This window comes from Coenobita brevimanus, chromosome 70 (genome assembly GCF_032717465.1).
Source record: "Coenobita brevimanus isolate Jiangsu-jjx chromosome 70, ASM3271746v2, whole genome shotgun sequence".
In the NCBI taxonomy this organism is placed as follows: Eukaryota; Metazoa; Arthropoda; class Malacostraca; order Decapoda; family Coenobitidae; genus Coenobita; species Coenobita brevimanus.
Window position 1 is genome coordinate 51,682,073 of NC_137023.1, and position 19,825 is coordinate 51,701,897.

Below are 19,825 nucleotides of genomic sequence, written 5' to 3' on the forward strand. Positions count from 1 at the left end.
CCTCTCTCCTCATCGGCGCTTTTCCCCTCCGCTCTAATATTCTCCCAACCCAGCCTCCTCCCCCTTTCCTCCCCGACCACCGTCAATCCCATTTTCCCTTTCCTCTCCCCACCCAGTCTCATCATTCTTCTCCCCTTCTCTTTCTGTTCATCTTACCACCTATTTCCTCCCTACTCACACGCCAGTCCCGTCTCCTCTTATCATCCAACCTCCTTCCCATTTCCCTCCCTGTCTACCCTCATATCCCTTTCTCTCCCCATCCACCCTCCATTCCCCGTTCTCTCCCCACACATACCGTCCAGTTCCTTCTCTCTCCACCAGTCCTTCTCCCCTCCTTTCTCCCCACCCATCTCTCTCCCCCCTTTCCCCCCCCCCACCAACCTCTTCCTACAGTCCCTCTCCCACATTCACTTCCCCCTTTTCTCTCCACCCAACGCCTCCCTTCTCACTTTCTCTTCCTTTGCGATCTGTGAAGAAGGGAATTGTCTCAATGGTGTATGGGAGCCATTTGGGGGAGTAAGTCATTTTTGTGTAGAGTCCCATCTGTTTTTTACGTAATGAACTAGATTTTAGGCACTCGAAAATTCTGCACTTAGGTTATATCGCAGAATATATATATATATATATATATATATATATATATATATATATATATATATATATATATATATATATATATATATATATATATATGCAGAATCTGCATTCTTTTGATGATCGATCTTAACTATATTCAGATTCTAAGAAATGTTCACCATGGCAGCTTTATCATTCTGGCAACTAACGAGAGGCCCACGCCCCCACCACCACCAGTAAAGTTATGAAAATATGCACATCACCAAGACTCAAGCCTTTGATCCGTTTCAGTAAATTCAGGGCGATGTCTGAATCTGATCCATTTATAAGTCTCACCTCAGAATGTGCTGACGGATATAGGTATCAATTTAGCTGCAACTTATTATTATGTACAGTACATTTCATTAATAAAAATTCTCCTAACTTCTTACAAGCATGTGTTAGGGGGAAAAAAAAAGTTCAGGCAGAAGACAGTAAGATTTTTTTCCCTACGACACATATTTCCGTTACATCATTACGATGATGTTTTTTTTCTCTCTTTCTTCCTACCTGCAGACGTTATTATTCAGTTCAGGAGAGACTTTTCAAACTGGAGGGGTTAAACGTAGCCTTCATTAGTCCCTTTTACTACAGGTCTCTCCTAATTTGAGTATAATGGCCTGGGAGCAGCAAGAATCAAACACTGAAGACGTTCAATGACGGAAGGTTTTGAAAGTTATGTACAGTCAGTCCAAAAAAGTACAAAGACCACCGACCTTCTACGCAACAGAGGAGGCATACAATAAGTGGAATGGGAGGCTTCGTAACACCTCTTCCTTTGCGATTTACTTTACATAATCATTACACTACTTCATTATTTTGTATGCTATTTATACGGTATTGCTTTAATATCGATACTCCCTGCATCAATAACACACATGAGGATAATGAGGAGTAACGTGCGGAATAATTAGCTAATGAAGAGGTGCTACGACATTGGAAATTTTGAGTAACTGATGATTTGGGCTTGAGTCAGATGGTGCTATTTCAATCCCTTCATGGTTAAGTCATTTCTAGTGTTCTATTTAAACTAACGCCAAATATTTTTGTCCAGCTAAAATAAGAGACTGTAAAGATAATAGCGCAGATAACTCCTGTGACTTGGACAACTTTATTATTCTTTTTCAGTCATCACCTCGATTATTTTTTATATAGCTGGGATTGAACCACATCAATTTGACAGTGGAAATAAATGACATAGCAGCATATAATACCCTATACTGTTATTGAAAGATGGCAGGCAATCAACATTTCAGAACCCTTGCCTGCTTGTTTAGTAAAGCAAGAGCCCATAGCAAGAGTCTTGACAGTTAATTCGTTGTTTCTTGTATTATCGCTAGCAAAAGTTCATCAGTAATTCCCCGCCAGTATTGTGTCCTTCGAAATTTCTCATTCCTCCTCGGACGTCAGATAGTTGCCTTGTTCCTCCTGTTGTTTGCCCTGTTTCATGTCGCTATCACACAAACATATTTCTTCTTCCATTGCTGCAGTTGGTAAGGAAGTGTCGACGAACTTTTGCTGGTGACAGTACCTGGGAGGAGTGCTGGTGTGGTGATGGCGGTGGTGGTCAGGGGAGACAAGCCGAACTGATGAGGTGAGGCAGCAACCGTCCCTGGGGAGAATGTTACCCTTCTTTTCTTCTCTCCCTTCTCTCCTCCTCCTCCTCCTCCCACTCTTCCCTCCTCCCTCTCACCCCTCCTCCTAGTTCTCTACCCTCCCCCCTTCCTATCCTCCTCTTCCTCTTGCTCTTCTCGATGTGCTCTCTCTGCTCGTCGCTTTTACTTCTTTTTCAATCTCCCCTCGTCGTCGCAGCGTCCCGTTCTTCCTCACACATTCCCCCGAAACTGTTTCTTAAATATTCTGTTCAGCTTCACTCCTTTCTCCTCTGCCTGCCTCCTCGGGTTCAGAATATTTTCCACAATGTTCTGTCTCTTCGTTCTCACCAGCTCGTCTTTTTCCTTTCCTTTCGTTACGCACTGCTACAAGGGACTCGTGTGATAGTGTGTGTGTGATAGTGTGTGTGTGTGTGTGTGTGTGTGTGATAGTGTGTGTGTGTGTGATAGTGTGTGTGTGTGTGTGTGTGTGTGTGTGTGTGTGTGTGTGTGTGTGTGTGTGTGTGTGTGTGTGTGTGTGTGTGTGTGTGTGTGTGTGTGTGTGTGTGTGTGTGTGTGTGTGTGTGTGTGTTTTAATCTGCCACTAAACAGCAGATAAGAAATGAAGGAACAACTAACGTCTCAATCTACTTATTACACCCAGACGCATCTCCCTCAAAGCCCTCTTCTGCTATTGATAAAAAAAAAATAAAAATCCTCACCTCATAATCAAGGTGTTAAATGGTAGTGAAGTTGTGTTAAGTGTCAGGTTTTTCGCAGGGGTAAAACTTCATGTAGATTAACGATGTCCGTACATCATACAGCTTCCATATTCTGTGAATATATATACAGTAGTAACAACCTACTATATATAGCCCTGGCCCTACATCATCATCATCATACTCATCCTTAAAAAATGCAGTAACTTTGAATTTCCTTGCTTTCTATCATCATCATCATCATCATCATCATCTTTCCCCGTTTCCATAGAGAAAATAAAGAAAAACGCAGACACTACTGCAAGATAATCACCAGTGTCCAGCGAAAGTGTTCCTTTCCTATTTACTCTCAATCAGTCCATCGAAAGTTGTTGTTCCACCTCACTGCCGTCAAACTGCAAAGGCATCTTGGATCTGACACTCGTTAAACCTAATTTGAGTAATATTAGTATATTAACCGTAATTACGCTTTAAATCCCTTGCATGGTTTAGGTTCTTACTTTCACCAGAATTTTATTTAGATTAGGAAATCGTCTTGTTGTGATTAGTTTAAGAGAGTGCCTTTAATTCAGTCAAATGTTAGAGGACTTCCTGAAATGAAGAAAACTGAATTGAGGTAGAAAGAATATTATATTGTACTAATGGGGTTCATGATCCTATTACCAAAACAGAAGCTGCGAATATGTAAGCGAACAGCATTTTTCTGAAGGTCATTGTCAACGCGTATGGTGAGAGAATAATTGATTTCTCTGACTTGTTGTTGATTGTGCTCTGCAACGTGACATGCTGACTAATCACATATCATTAAGACAACTACTCCACAAATGACGATCAGAAACTGGAAGTCTGCCTATCCTTTCCTGTTCTTTGTTTTAATAATACAACAGATAAAAGTTATAAATGTTTCTATAACTTACCCACATTCCCCTAAATTAACGGAAATTTGCAGTCTTTTGCCGTCTTTCACGTAGCTTAATGGGGGATTTCCTTTCCACAGCCCTTATTCCTGGCTAGCACCATATTGTTGTTAATCTCTTGCTTCACATGAGCACTGAAGTTGGAGATGGGGAGATTTTTAGGTCAAGTGAAAGTACAACAACCTGACTGTGTAACTCGCCTGGTGCCAGTATCGGGATGACTGTGAAGCCGTGGTGGTGTTCTGTATGTAAGCGGGGTCGCCCACCACTCCTACAGTCTTCTGGGAAATACAGGAAGAGCTGTGTGGCTTTTATATGGTGGCAGCTGCGAGAGAGGGAGGGAATAACTACGACCCTGGACACCTTGACTTAGTATAAGATAAATATGGCCACTTTAAGAAATAACTACGATGACGAGAACCGTTTGAGCTAGTATGGGATAAGTATTGTCACATTCGGTGTTGGAAATAACAAGTAAAGACAAATTTGTCTATTATGGGGTAAATACCTATACCGTGAATTTCTGTTGAAAACAACCACAACTTGAACATATTGACCTAGAGTGATTTTCATACCTTGAGTTTCGATGTAGGAAATGATTACGACGTTGGTGACAATGATCTTCAGTGGGATATATAATTTGAGTTTCTGTGCTGGAAATTATTTAGGATGCTGGGAACAATGATCAAATGTGCTGTGTGCTAAGTACTGTCCTATTCTGTGCTAGATATACAGGCAGTTCTTACAATTCCTCTTACAAGTCAGGGATGTTTACCAAAATCTCATATATTTAATGGTATTGTCAGTAAAGAAACGCGATGGCATTGTCTTTATAAATAATAATGAAACATTAACAGGTAATATTTCTGTAATTTAAAGAGAACTTTATCATACAAAACACCAAGGGAAACTACTTATAGCAAGATATTACTGTAACTGTATGGCTGAGCTCTTTGACCTAGGATGGGATAATACTGTGACTTTCCGTGTGGTTCTGGGAAAGAATATAAAGGAAAAAGAAAAATAGAAGTACGAGCTGTGGCTCTGAACTTCAAAGATAACAGTAAACATATATTCCCAAAGAACTTTCCCATATAATCAAGTCTTGGAATTAAACATCAATTCTTTTCCTCTTTGACAAAGTGGTATCTCGAAACTGCTACACATGTCATTTCGCATTACACAGTTAGTTTTTTTTTATGGGATACAGGTCGATTTACTTGTCTGCTTCTCAGTTACAGAAAAACTGACACTAGACCTGAGTTTACCTGTATAACTTGAATATTATCATTATTTATTTATTTATGTTAGATGTAAAAATATATGTTTATGTAACTTGTAAAGATTCCATCTTGATTTTGGCTCTCTATTGTTCAGTTTTCACTTGGTTATGCGTGATTCACAAATATGGTGATAACCACGAGGAAAAAAAATGAAGGACGAAAATGCACAAACCGCTAATCATATCATCAAGGAAGAACAAACTTTGTCCCAAAGATGTGATTACACGAAAGCACTCGGGACATAATTGCCTCTCCTTTTTCCCTTCTGGATATGAACATATTAATGAATCATGCGTAACCAAGTGATTTATATATATATATATATATATATATATATATATATATATATATATATTGAGAGAGAGAGAGAGAAAGAAAGAGAGAGAGAGAGAAATAAATAGATGGACAGTTAGACAGACACACACACGCACATACGCGTATATATATATATATATATATATATATATATATATATATATATATATATATATATATATATATATATATATATATATATATATATTTTAATTCGGGGGCACTGATAAGATGTTTAATGTATTTTCAAGACCACGACATAAGGGTGGTCAAAAGCAGAGTGCAACTGGCATAATCGGATATGATAAATCTGTTCCGGAGCCTCACGCAATCACTGTGATATTTCTAATCGGCCTCATACATTACGCGGCGGCTCATTTCATGGTGGGCTGACGGCGGCGAGCTGGGCCATATGTCCACTTCACTCCCTATTATACTCCCTCGTTCTCATCTTCTTTATCTCCTCACCCTCTACTCTGCTCCTAATCCTATACTCTCTATTGAACTCTCTCCTTCTCTTCCTTGTTCGCTCTATACTCTATTTCCTCTTCGTAGTACTTTACGCTTTTTTTTCTCAGGCCTCATCCTCCTCATTTTTCTCTCCCTCCTCTGTTACTTCTTCGTGGTCCTTCAACTCTCTCCATTCTATTTCTTCACGGACCGGCTGACTCGTTTTCTCCCTCTCTTGATCTCTTTTCTTTTTCTCCTCTCTCTCTCTCTCTCTCTCTCTCTCTCTCTCTCTCTCTCCATTCTTCTCCTCCATAATCCTTTTCTCTCCTCTTGTCCACTTTCACCTATTATTCTGGCCTCTTGGTCTAGTTTTCTTCCTCTCTCGTCCGCTCTTCTTCACTGAGATCTTTTATTTTCTTTATTCTGCTCTCTCGTAGCCATTCTTTCTCCTCTTCTCTTCTCTGTGATTTCCATTTGCATTCTTCTCCGTTTTCTCCTCCAAAATCGTTCCTTTTTCTCTCCCTCTCTCTCTCTTTACCTTCGTCTTTCTCACGTTTCTTATCTCCCTATTTTTCCCTCCCTCTGCCCTTCTCTCTCCTCTTCTATCTGTTTTTCTTCGTCATGGTATTCCTCTTTCCTCGTCTCCTCCTCTACTTCTTCGCCATGGCTCCTTTGTCTCTCCTTCCTCTTCTCTCATATTCTTCGCTTGGTTGATTTTTATCTCTCCCCCATCTCCCTCCTCTTCTCTCTCTCTCTCTCTCTCTCTCTCTCTCTTTCAAGTCTCACTACTATGTCATAAAAAAAACAAGAAAACTCTCGCTAATCCTTATTCAAAAGTCGTGAATGACACAATCGTAGTATATACTGTATTATTTATTCATTATGGACAGTGGGTATTAACGCATAAGTGGCGAGAATATGTGGACTGCAGAGAACGCACTTAAAAAATAGCCTACTTCTTCATGCTCGGGTGGGATAGACGGAGCGATATGAAAGGAGGTGGATGATGAGACGGATGGGTAGGACGATTACGGATGCAGATGGACTTTGGCTGTCGGGTGGCACTGGCTGGTAAATTTCTCGGGGGGTAAAAATCTACATCAAAAAATGAACATGAACAAGAAGATAATCACACGCCGCTCTTATATATCTGGCTATATCTCTTCATTTCAGGATTGCGTGAAATGCTCAGATGGAAGAAATGATGCGGCTATGAGAGTCCTTATTCCTGAAGATGCTCCAAGAAGGCCCAAACCTGCTGTATGTTCTCAGTAGATAGCATTTCTATTGCCTGGTATAATTATTCTTATAAAAAATATATCAATAAGCTGATTCCCCCCCCCCCAGTTAATGAATACGACTAGTATCACTGACCAAGAAAACTAAAGCAACAGTGCGTAGAGCAAACGTTGACAGGATTTTCACCAAGAAGAAAAAGGTAAACACGGATGATTTTCATATATCTTGCGTCTTGGGGTCTAATAATAATAATAATAATAATAATAATAATAACAATAATAATATCAAGAGCAATCCGAGACTGCAAACGTCCGCTAAGGCTGAAACTGCCACTATCCCGCAATGGTAATGAATCCCTTAAAATATGTCTGCATCCGAGTAACGATCCGGATCACCACCAAAATCTAATGGATTGTTCCTTCTGCCATATCCTACCTCTCCAAAAAAATTCAACAAAATCCGATCATAACTTTTTGAGTAATCCTACTAACAGACAAACAGACGAACACACCAAGGCCGGCCAAAACATAACTTCCTCGGAGGAGGTTGTAATAAAGATGATGATGATAGTACTATTACTACTACTACAACTGTTTCTACTACTACTTCTACTACTACAACTGTTACTACTACTACTACTACTACTACAATTAATCATCATCATAAATAAGTCCCAACGAAATATGGACAATACCACAAGTCAAACTAGAGGGACAGTCAATGGAGCGCATCTCTCTGACAAGAGCAACGTAATTTCCAAACCACCCTTCATAATGGGTTAGGATTTCTCATCACTGATTAGGGTTTCGCAAAATGTTTCTTCCGGATCCAGAATCTGTAATACGATCCAAATTGGTCCTAGAAGGTAATCGAGTGTTCCCTGGGACATGGGCTATCTACCCACCAAATTTGGTCCAATCTCTTTGAGTTTTTGAGTAATCCTGCTAACAAACAAACAGGGGTGAAAACATACTCGCCTTGTCGGAGAAAAAAATATCAAACATTGTGAGGCTTCTGTTACTAACTGTTAGCTGAATAAAAATCTCTGGCGTTCGTGGCACTATAATATTAGCGTTGTCCCGACCATGAAAGTGTTAAAGATGTTAATATTATCCTTCAGCCTCCTTTGACTCATGCTCAACTGATTAAGACCATCTGGCGTTGTAAGAAATAGAATACAGAGTTTTCCCGAGCACGCGAGTACTAAAAGTATCTGCATAAGTTTTCAGGCTCTTATGTGAATCGTTCAGATGAATAAATAAGTCTGGAACTAACGAGAATATATGAGCTACTAGGGTTGTGCCAATCATGAGAGTGAGTTAATCGCTCTAGTATCAATATATTTAGGCTATGCTCCTCTTATTCATTCTCAGATGATAAAGTTGTCTGGTGTTAGCGAGAATAGAATACTAGAGTTGTCCCGACCACGAGATGGTAAGTAGCACACAAGAAGAAGAAAACTAGGCTAAAGGATAAGCGGACAAGGGAAAAATAGTTTCTCTCCGACTCGCGGCTGCCCCCGTCCTCCAGGTCAAACAGTGGAGGTGAATGTTAAGTGGGGCCTCATTACGGGGTCTTGGCGGAGCAGTTATAAAGGATCTCAGTTCTCTCAGTTTCTGTTTTTCTAACACTTCTTTGACTCACTATAAAAGGAATATTGTCGTTTGATGGAAAAGAATGCTAAGGTTGTCACGACCACAGTTTTGTTAGTGGTAAAAGTATTAATTTTGTCAGGTTTCTATGCCTCACTTTCAGCTGAATAAAAGAGTTTGGTAGTACAGAATAATATTAGTGTTTTCTGAAATATGAAGGGTAATGAAAAAGTATATACTCTTTCTGGCTATTGTTTCCCATTCTTTGGTTATTAAAACAGTTTGGTGAAATAAGAATACCGAAGTTGTCAAGCCTATGGGAAGGTTAAAGATAGCAGTAGGAACTTCCTAGGGCTCCTATGACTCACTATTAGCTAAAAAAAAAGTAGTATGCCATTAGCTGTATAGGAAAACTGGAGTTGTTACGACCACGAGAAGATTGAGTTGTAAATAAGGGTTCTTGCTGAGGCATTTGTACTCATAAAACTACTGTGCATTTCACAATCAATCTATGGTAAACGTTGAAGTGATATATTAGGAAAAAAGACGGTTTCTAATAATAGTAAACTTCTAGGGAGAACTGTTACCCGCAAATTGGTTAAGAACATAGATAAATACACCCTCTGCCTCAGTCTCCCTTTCATCCTTTAGTCTCATCCGTTTTCCTGTTGCCTTTCTCGGATTTACTTCTTTTCTCACTGGCACGCTTCTGGGTCGAGTACAGTCATGCAGATGTTAGGTACTTTTACTTCACAGCTCGTCATTTTCAATTCCCTCCTTTGCTTCTACCATTCCTATTTTCTTCATATATGTACTTTCTTTTCATTACCGCAAATCCTTCAACTTTTTATCTTTCTTATCTTTTACTTCTGCTAAGGATATGTCCCCCTTTTCATCACTGCCTTTTTCCCGTGATTCAACGCTGCTTACTTTTTGCATAATTCTCATCTCTTCTATGCCACAAATCCTTCATTATTTCCCTTGTCTACCCTAGATTTCCTTTCTGTACCCCCTGTGGTGGTTCTTCTTCCACGTCTTTCCTTCATTCTCCTCCAATTTTCTCTCCCATCATGGTTTTCCCTATTTTGTCACCTCCTGCACCTGTATCTTTTAAGTTGCCTGGTTTTCTCTTCTCAACTCCTTGAATTTTGATGACATAGTTTTTGATTTCTGTATATTTATATTACCTCCACAAGATTTTGCTAGCGTTGAAGAAACCCCCATTTGCGGCGACGTAGTTAGATTGATTCCATTACCTTCCTCTATATCCGATTTTCCCCTAAGTTGAGTAAAGTCGTGTGAGGGTAGCAAAGATGACGTTAAAAATACCCCATAAAATACAAGGGCTTAATTGCTCAAGGTCGTTTTCTTTGCATGATGCTTGTGCCTCCCTCTTACCATTGCACCAGCTGTTTTTCACCCACGTCTCCGTCTTACGTCAGTGCTATATTCTTCTTCCGCCTTCTCTCATTCCTTACCTGCTTGTCACCTTACATTTGTCTCGGTTTCTCCTTTTGCTCTTCACCATTTTTCCATTTTTCTATTCTCCCTTCAAACAAAAGCACTTATAGCAATGAGCGCACAATGATAAAATCGAGAGTAACATAACTGGACATTAGAGATATTTATCAAGTGAAGTGTGAAAATGAAACTAGTAGGTGAGGTGGAATTACAGTGAAAATTATAAAGTAAGCCCTAACATACTGATGAAATATAGTAGCAACGCAACTGCCACCATCGCGCTCAGTAATCGTAGTTTAATTACGGCCTTTATTATACAAAATCTGTTTTAGTGTTCGTTCATTTCCCATATTATAACGTCTGTGGTACACATCTCGCTGTACATAATTTCTTTCGTATTCACTTGTACTACCTTATTTATACCATTTTATTTTTACCAAGTCATATTTTAGGGGGGGATGGAGTGGAGAGATAAATGTAGAAAGAGAATGCGAGAAAGAGAATTGGCAGCCTGATGGCAGAGGATGGGGTGAAATAAAAGCGATTCGTCTATGGACACCCCTTACGGGCTTGAGGCATCTCTCGATAGATATATAGACATTGATAGACAGACAGACCGACAAACAGACAAATAGATAGATTGATAGATAGATAGACAGACTGATAGAACGTCTTGATATTATGTTGCTCTCACTCCAGAATATATGTATATACAGTAGAGAGAGAGAGAGAGAGAGAGAGAGAGAGAGAGAGAGAGAGAGAGAGAGAGAGAGAGAGAGAGAGAGAGAGAGAGAGAGAGAGAGAGAGAGAGAGAGAGAGAGAGAGAGAGAGAGAGAGAGAGAGAGAGAGAGAGAGAGAGTATACGACTATATTGCCATTTTTTCTTACAGCATTAGTTGACATCATTCTCTTCTGTCGTCCGTACCTTATTCTGTTCATACCCTCTCTGGTCTTCTCTCCTCCATCCAGCTCTCTTCTTTTACCTCTTCTTCTTCCAAGTTTCTTTTTCCTTTCCTTCCCTCAGCATTCGGCTTATCGATTCTCTGGCTCCTTATTGGCCTTCTTTCACTCCTCCCTACACATCCTCCCTTGTACCCTCCCACTCATTCCTATTTTGCATCGCTATTCTCTCTTCACCCATTCCTCTTCCTTTCTTTTTTCCACCCAGTCCTGTCCCTGTTCCTCGATGTCACTGGCTGTTTATCTATCTTCTTTAACTCATTCCCTCCCCCCCCTTTCCACCTCATTTACCTTCTCCTTTTTCCTCATATTCTTCACTTTTCCTTCCTCATCTTCTCTTCTTCTTCGTCTCTGTCTGTCTGTCTGTCGGTCTGTCAGTCTGTCTGTCTGTCTGTCTGTCTGTCTGTCTGTCTGTCTCTTTCTCTCTCTCTCTCTCTCTCTCTCTCTTTCTTTCTTCTTCGACGTCTCTGGGACACACACAGGAAAAACCAAATGATTTCCTCAAACACAGTGGCCTGGCCTGCGTCCCTCCCTCCCAATCAACGGGGCACCTGACCCTCGCCTCACCTCACCCGACCTACATACTTAAGTCGCTCTGTGAACTTAGGCACCCTTAAGCATGCATTATTCATTAGGTAAACTTGGATTTAGTTCATTTTCCCTCTTAAAAGTATGTAGAGGTTTTGCGTGTCGGGTTACTCAGCTGAGAGCAATATTGGTTTTATCTACGAGGCTATGTCTGATAACACATTCAGGAAGAGAGGGTAAATAAGTAATAAAACATAAGAAGTTTTTCATCTGTTTTCATGAAGAGATATTGAAAACAAATGGCATGGCATTTTACAGGCACACACACACACACACACACACACACACACACACACACACACACACACACACAGTCTACCTGTCTACTTATCTTGCTATCAGTCTTCCTTCATTGTATCGATCAGTGGTGATTTATTTGATAAGTGCTGTAGTTTTCTACTTCCCGTGACAGGATATCCAAAAATTGATTCACAGACAAGGAATAAATGAATCTGTTGTGGAATATAACTGGATGTTGCAGTAAATTTAAAAGGAGAAATTCTTCGAAACGTTTTTGTGGGAGATACGGAAACAAGTGTTGCTATTGACTTCGGGACACCATCTCTAGGTAAAAGGTAAAAGAAACTCATTCGGTAGATTAGAACACTCCTTCACTTTATGGGTAACGCGCGCGCGCGCGCGTGTGTGTGTGTGTGTGTGTGTGTGTGTGTGTGTGTGTGTGTGTGTGTGTGTGTGTGTGTGTGTGTGTGTGTGTGTGTGTGTGTGTGTGTGTGTGTGTGTGAAAGAGAGAGAGAGAGAGAGAGAGAGAGAGAGAGTGTGACTCTCCCCCAGACATTCTGATAAAGGCTTATTACCACCGCCAAGGAGGCTATGTTTTCAACCCTGTCCGTTTGTTTGTTAGTTTGTTGGTTGGTCTGTGAGCAAGACTGCACAAAAACTACTGGTCGGATTTCCGCGAAGCTTGGCAGAATAATGGGCCTTTGCCCAGAATAGACTCCACTAAAATTGGTGCGGATCCGGATAAAGATGCGGATCAAGGATTTTTTTTTTTTACTTTCTTTAACATTACGAGATAGGGCGTTTTTCGACATTCTCGTAAATTATTCGGTGAATATTGCGTGGATCTTGATGAAAAATATCAGGTATGTTTAGGATGTTGGTACCTACGAATGTGTACGGTTTGGAGCGGATCCTTAAGAAATTCCGGATCTAGCGGATTTAAATATGCTTTTATAGGGGGGTAGTCTTTTTCCAGCTGCCGGACAGTATCAAAATTGTAGGACTTGAATGGCTTAGAAGGAACTGCATGATCGCCCTTGGCGGAGGTATGCGCACTAGTGAGTGCCATTCTAGTTAAATACTGATACACTTGTATATAGATATCAAACTAACACATCTTTCACACCATACCTTGAGCAGAATAGACCGACAGAGAAAGATGCTATCTCGCTCTGTCCTTGCATAAATATTACGCTAGAGGGATGATAAGGGATCTCTGCTCTGGAGCAGGATAATACTTCTATGGAAGATTACATGTCAGGCCAAACATAATATGACACCACCCTGTTGTTCATTCTAAATACAATCTCTCTCTCTCTCTCTCTCTCTCTCTCTCTCTCTCTACATATATATATATATATATATATATATATATATATATATATATATATATATATATATATATATATATATATATATTCGGTATACACGATATTATCGTACATTCAGCTTATGGTGGGGCTTTACAGGATCTAGAAATTTACACAATTCACATAGTAACTACAATGCTTTTGGTAGAGAAGCTCCTAGTTTTGTTATACTATGTTGTACAACAACAAAATTTACTGATGAATGAATAAAATATATATATATATATATATATATATATATATATATATATATATATATATATATATATATATATATATATATATATATATTGTACAGGATTCGTCCTTACCTAATGGTTCAACTACTTAGACGAAGCTCCATGAAAGGTACTTAGATTTCAGTCCATTTCCTTGCATGAAAGCTAATGTTTGAGCATATTTCTTTTTCAATTTCTCTTGCAAAGTGGAAATCTTGTTAAAGATACAAATATGATATATTACACATAAATATATTAATAATTGAATATGAACGGAAGAGGAGCGGGGGGGAGGGAATAGGGGAAGGGGAAGGTGGAAAGCGATAGAGCTACTCATCGTTTAAAGAAGAAACTAACCCATCTAAATCTGAATGGAAGTATCTCTAAATCTGACAAATGTTCTTGGTGTAAGTCGGTTATTCTAACCCCATTATCAAATACATGCCAGACACATTGAAGAAGATAACAATTTTACCACTGAATTTTGTTTTCTTCTTATCTATTTTTTTAAGTGGTTTTACAATGAATGTGCTACTACGTATTGATGTTCCACGTGGGAATGGGTGTATTTATGGCAGACAGTGTACATTAAAGACATATTATTAGTTTTAATAAAACTTTTGATATTATTTTATGTGTTAACATTTCACTGAGCTCTGTCACAATATTCTAAATACATTTATCTTAACAGAATATTGCATTTATAGTATGCTTTTTCATAGCTATTAGGTATAAACCCTCTGAATGAAACACTTCGATATATAAATGCGTAAATAGTGCTAAAGAGTTAATGTGATGCGGCACACGCATTTCTGTTTCCATATTCGGAATACAACGAAGGAGTTAAATTATGAGAGAGAGAGAGAGAGAGAGAGAGAGAGAGAGAGAGAGAGAGAGAGAGAGAGAGAGAGAGAGAGAGAGAGAGAGAGAGAGAGAGAGAGAGAACGGGAAGGGAGAAAGAGAGACAGACAGAATGGGAAGGGAGAGAGAGTGTGAGAGGGACAGGGAAGGAAATGAAGGGAGAGAGGGGTTGAGGGTAGGAGTGAGAATTTGACGAATTCTCTTCCGGTTCGACAAGTCTGCTTTCCTTGGTAGAAAAATTTCACTGTAACGTCTGGTGACGGTGTCCGAACTAATGCGTGTGTTATTGTGTGCGGTCTGATTTCAGTGACACTGTGCAGTGTCTTGCGTGTTTTTATAAACAAATAGTTTCATATTCTCATTCTGTTCGGTGACATGTCATAGTATGTAGGAATTAATTTAAAATTCCGTTTTCCACGGCTCACTCTAAACTAAACCGTCTGCATTTGACTGGAACAGAATGCTACAGTTATCTGACCCACGAAAGGGTTCATATTAGAACTTAGAAACCTATGTCTTACTCTCAGCCGATTAAAGTTGTATGCTGTTTGGTGGAATAGAATGCCATGGTTATCCTCATTAAGAAAAGGATGCATGGCCAACAATGCCCCGATCAAAAGAAGTAAAACTAGTGTTCTCTCTCTCTCTCTCTCTCTCTCTCTCTCTCTATCCCTGTTTATCTATCTATGTAGACAGGTGAATAGAAGTGTACAACGGTATATATGAAAATTCTAAACAGAGGAAATAAGTGACATGTTGACAGGTCACTGCAGCTGTAAGAGACTCAACCTTCCATGCTGAATTTCATACCCGTATTCCACGTCATCCAAAACTACACGGTCTCAAACAGCTGTTGCCAATATCAATTACTTCTCCCTCCTTCCCTTATAACCTATAGATGTCATTACGGCCGTAACGAGTGTCCAGTCACCAGCCACCTCTTTCTACGATCCAATTAAGCTCCCGCGGTTCCTCCAGTCGTTGCCACCTTTCTTTTGTCGCTCCAGGTTCCATATTAACAAACCTTTTCAGGAGAGGTATGTACATTTCTCGTTATAATTTTGTGTTCACGTACGTAGATCTAAAATGTTTCATAACCAAACTGGAGTGAGTACTGAAGTCCGTTCTTTAGCTTGTGGTATGTATAGAGAGTGTATTATTTTGTACTTTCCTCTTCCGTCTTACAGCTCTCATACACTCCACAACCAAATGAGAATGGTTAGCAAAGAGAAAGCGAGAGAGGGACAAAACTATATATTTTTAAGTAATCTACGATACGGTCTTCATAGAAACTAGTCAAGATCCTTGATAAATATGATCCGAAGTCATTCCCAGCACCTTGTTATTTCTTCTCCAGGTGGGCCAGGCAAAGCGGTGGGTGGAGAGGTGGAGGGGTGGAAGACTCACCTCATCGCCAGGCAGGTGTCACAGGTAAGTGGTGTATCTTATTGATCTGGTGAGGCAAGGTTTGTCAATAGTTCTGTTACTTTGTCTCAAAGCTGAGTCTAATCCTAATGAGAACCTTCATAGCTAACCTGTAAAATCCAGTCTGTTTGAGAAGGTTATGATGTTACTTCTCACGTGCGGAACCCAGTAAGTATAAAAGGAATAGTGATCGTGCCTACTTTGCTTGCTTGTGAAGAGTTCTCAACCTGTTTGCTCGGCTAGCACAGCGACATGAGTACTAAACACTTCCATCACAAAATTAGCCACATGAATCATTACAATAAACATCTTTCAGTGTACACTTTCACCGCTGGTAAGTGCGACTGCAAAGGCGCGACAGGTCAAGTGGAGCGAGAGACTCAGTAACGTCTCTGATGAAAGGATTTGTACTTTTCTTATCATAAAATATCCTTCAGTGTTTTAGGTTCTTAACTACTAAGGATTCAAGATCATTTACTTGCGAATAATAAAGTTCTGAAAGAACTCCTTTGATTCTGATACGGTTTCTAGATGATGGGAAGGAACTATATACCCGATTTGTATTATTTCTGATACCACCCACAGTACGTCATGGCAAAAGCGACAGACATAATAATACAATTAATACTGTTATATATATATATATATATATATATATATATATATATATATATATATATATATATATATATATATGTGTGTGTGTGTGTGTGTGTGTGTGTGTGTGTGAGAGAGAGAGAGAGAGAGAGAGAGAGAGAGAGAGAGAGAGAGAGAGAGAGAGAGAGAGCAAATAATTAAGGGTCAGACTCTTGGTTCAATGGACCTGAGGTGGCTCGAGTGGTTACGTACCCATCTCGCCAAGCATGTACCCAGAATCTAAGGTTCGAACGCAAGGCGTGGTGGACATTTAAGGATGGTGTTGGTAGTATGCCTTTTACACGCCTACATATATATGTACCCTGGCACTTCAGTCGACGGCACAAACAGAGAAGCGCGCGCGCACACACGCACACGCACGCACACACACACACACACACACACACACACACACACACACACACACACACACACACACACACACACACACACACACACACACACACACACACACACACATCCATTACTCGACTTCGACTTTCACAAGCGGACACTCTTTTACTTTTTGTGCTTGGGCGGCGCAGGGAAGGATTATTTCTGTCATTCTCTCTTCATGGAGAATGTTCGGTCCTGCAGTAGACCTAAGTGCTCGTCCACACGTGTGCTCAAACATTTGTTGGCAGAACAGCTGGCAACATGTTCGGGAACATGTTTGCAGCAGTATTTGGGCAGATGTATGCAAACATGTTTCAGTGCAGTTTCGAACACTGGCAGCAGAGGCGATCGAATAAATGTGTCCATACGAGGCAGCTGAGACTTCATCATGATGTTGCCAACAAGATCTGGACGCTGCTGCTCCCAACATGTTTGCAGCGTGTTCGTTACCGTGTTGCTTACATGTTGGCAACACTTGTTTGAGCACACGTGTGGACGCGGCCTAATATGGACTGACAGGAATACACAGACACAGTTGCTTTAAATTCTGAGTTCTTTGCATAATGTAACATTCTGAAGACTCTGGACATTAAAGAGAACAATCACTTAATTTTACTTGCAACTACTATGAGTATATGTCCGAAAAACGTGAGCCAAGATATTTATTTTCTCTCATCTGAAGCAGAGGTACTATTAAACCTCATTTCTCTGTGCGCTTGAACGCGTGCGCGGAAATATGTGTTTGTGTGTGTGCCATGTGCATTTTTTACTAGTTGTTTTCACTCATATTCTTATTGCCTGTGGACTGTTTTACTTAGTATCACATTTGCGCTCAGTAGACAAAATCACCTCTTTCCTTCCCTTAGGCTTCTATTATTCACTCTGTGATGTTAACTGGAATAAAATGCTATAAGTGCTCTGACAAACGAGAAAGTTATTGGTACCAAGAATAACCTCTCAAGTTCCTAGCAACAACCTTCAGCAGTACATAGCTTAACTGAATAGTCTGGCATTAGCTGGCATAGAATGGTAGAAATTTTCCAACGGTAGTGTTAATATTTTCTCCTCGGTCATTGTATAATCATCCCCTTTCCCTCTTCCACCAGTTCTCTCTACATTTTCCAAAACCCCACTACCTTTTCATGGACTGCCTGATCGCCGGGGAAGCACAAACGTCTCCGATAATGAACTTGAGATTTTTTCATTGGCTCCTGACTAAAGAAATTCGTGGCCCCTGCAGGTCCGAGTGTGGCCAGGAATGCTGATCAGCCTCACCCTCTTGTTTGTCCACCTCGACTCCTGCCTTGCCCTGCCTCCATCCTGTCCTGCCTTGGCTTTGTGTTGTCCTGCTTACCTTCCTTTCTGCCTTACTCTTTGTCTTGTCTTGCCTTGGCTACACCCTGTCCTGCTTGACTTTGTGATGCCCTGTTTGCCTCCCATTCTGCCTTACCATTTGCCCTGTCTTGTCTTATCTACACCATGTCCTGCTTGACTTTGTGTTGCCCTGCATACCTTCCTTTTTGCCTTACCATTTGTCCTGTCTGGCCTTATCTACACCCTGTCCTGCCTTGGATTTGTGTTGTCCCGCTCACCTTTCTTAATGCCTTACTATTTGCCCTGCTTTGTGTTAACCCGCACTTTGTCCTGACCTGGCTTTGTGTTGTCCTGCTGACCTTCCTTTCTGCCTTGTCATATGTTCTGTCTTGCCTTTCCTATGACCTGTCTTGCCTTAGCCTTGTTTTAGCCTGCTTAGCTTCCTCTCTGACTTACACTGTCCTTCCTTGCCATACTTACACCCTGTCCTGTCTTGACTTTATGCTGGCTTGCTTAAACTTCCTTTTTCCTTTGAACTCTATCCTTCTCAACATCTTCCATGCCATACTTTCTGTCCAGCCTTCTTGTCTTCGTTGGCTGCAATTCGTCCTGCCTTACTTATTCTCCATTCTTCTTTGCTTACAGCTTGTACGGCCTTACCTATACCCCGTCCTACTCTGTCTGCACCTCATCCTTCTTTGCCAGTGTCATGTCCTGTTTCTTGTCTTCTACACCATTTAAAATTTTCCTACACCCTGTCCTGCCTTGCCTTGCCTATAGGCTACGCTGTTCTGTCTTGAATACACCATAACCTGCCTTGCCTACACACTGCCCTTCTTTACCTTGCTTACACGCATTCCTGCCACATTTACAGCCTTTCCTTGAATTACCTACACCCTGTCCTGCCTTTCCTACACCCTGCCTTTCATTGGCTTTGTGCTTGTCTGCCAAATGCTCCTCTCTGCTTATGCTAGTGTGCTCTGTTATTTTTTCTATACACTTTCTTGTCTTCTCTTATGGTTCTCTAGCTTGCTCTTTTGAATCTGTTTTATGTTGTATTTCATTTTCTGTGGCACCTCATTTGTATTTAGTAACTGCCCTCTTGTGGTTGGCCAGTTTACAGTTAATTTACTTCTTCTCAATCCTCCCTTGGTTATAACAACTTGAATACTTTTTCCAGCTAAAGTTTGACGATTTTATCCAGGTGGGAATTGATCTTAGGAATCTGAGTATTAAGATCCATCGAAATATGCTCGCTTGTGGTCTGGCTGTCTTATTCTATCCTTCCTTGTTCCTTCTCATCGCTCTTCTTGTATGTTGTGTCTTTTTTTATATGTCAGACCCTTTACTTTATCTTATTACAATCTCACGAACTATTTTTTTTTTTTTTTTTTGGCGATTCTCACATTTACGTCACACAAACTCCTTCGTTATGGTTTAATTATTTCAACTGGGCCAAAACAGAACAATGCTTCCACCATGAATTCTGAACGTGAATTGGATGGCTAAGGCTGACACTGATACAAAATGTCAACTACAATGATATGTATTGCTGGAAAGTGGTAGTATTATCTCTCCTGAGGTAATATCAACCAGTCAGCAACAAAGGCGGTGAGCATCTTCAGCGATTTTCG